Source organism: Nannospalax galili, unplaced genomic scaffold (genome assembly GCF_000622305.1).
Source record: "Nannospalax galili isolate Female #2095 unplaced genomic scaffold, S.galili_v1.0 scaffold753, whole genome shotgun sequence".
In the NCBI taxonomy this organism is placed as follows: domain Eukaryota; kingdom Metazoa; phylum Chordata; class Mammalia; order Rodentia; family Spalacidae; genus Nannospalax; species Nannospalax galili.
This window is the reverse complement of record NW_008333775.1, coordinates 3,840-5,009: the sequence shown is the minus strand read 5'-3', so window position 1 is coordinate 5,009 and position 1,170 is coordinate 3,840.

Genomic DNA, 1,170 nt, shown 5'->3' with positions numbered 1-1,170 from the left:
GGGGATAAAGGGAAAGAAGGAGCTCAAGAGAGGTAGGACCACAGGAGAAGGGTATTAGTAAGGGAGAAAGGGGGAAATGGGGGTACCTTAGTGGGGGACTCCATGATGGAAGGGTTAGACAATGAGAGAGATAAGTAATGCCTAGCTAGTTTTAAAATCCAGAGGGCTCCATATTACTCCAACAACATACAAATTATACATACCAAATCAAGAAATATATGTGTAGGCAAGGTTTATCTGAGAACAACTGGTCTTTGCCCAAGATTTATCTACATGGCACACAGTAATGAAAAGTACCAGACTGGTGGAACTAACCTTCTTGGATGTTTAACAGACATACTTTGAGGCCTGTAATAATTTGGTCAGAGGGACATAAAGGACAGTTTTTGCTCCTTGCCCTCCTTGGTCAACTAGTTCCAGGGGACTTTGAGCGTCTCTCAAAATATCCTGTAATTGTGGTGAGTCACCTGTCCTTCTGATCAAGGAGGCCGAGGAGACCCCACCAGATGGACTTGAACCAGAGTCCAGTCTACAAAGAGGAGGGTCAACACAGAGGAATCATTTCCTCCATGCTTCCAAGCGAAGCCACATACACATAAAAATGATAAAAACACCCAAAAGGAAAGTATAACCAAAGATTAAATGGGCCAATATAATTTTTAAAGAGTACATATGAATAGCTAAAGGCTACATAACAAGCAACAATGCCAGGGTGGCCCAAGGGACTCCCAGATAGTAACCCAGCATAGAACTGGGAAAATGAACAGCAGACCCCAATCTTATGTAAAGGAATATTGACAACTGATTGCTGCTAAATGAGGAACAGCTGACCTTCCCAAAACAAAGACCTTTAGATAGGCTGACTAGATTCACCAGATGGACAAGTAGTGGGGAACAGCTGGAGGTGTGGACAACACAGCAGACAGTAGCAGGGAGTCAGAGTATAAAGGCTGTAGTGGAGGGGGAGGCTATGGGAGGGTGCCATCTTGGAAGTGGGTGAATAGAAGAATAAGATGGTTTTGGATGTTCTGTGTGATATACACACAAAAAAAATCAACAAATTTTTTTAAAATGAGTTATGTTTGAGGAGGAAACATAAAAATTTATGTCATGCTAATTAGTAGAGGTGATAAACATTACCATTGAAATCTACCCGATGACTTTATAGAC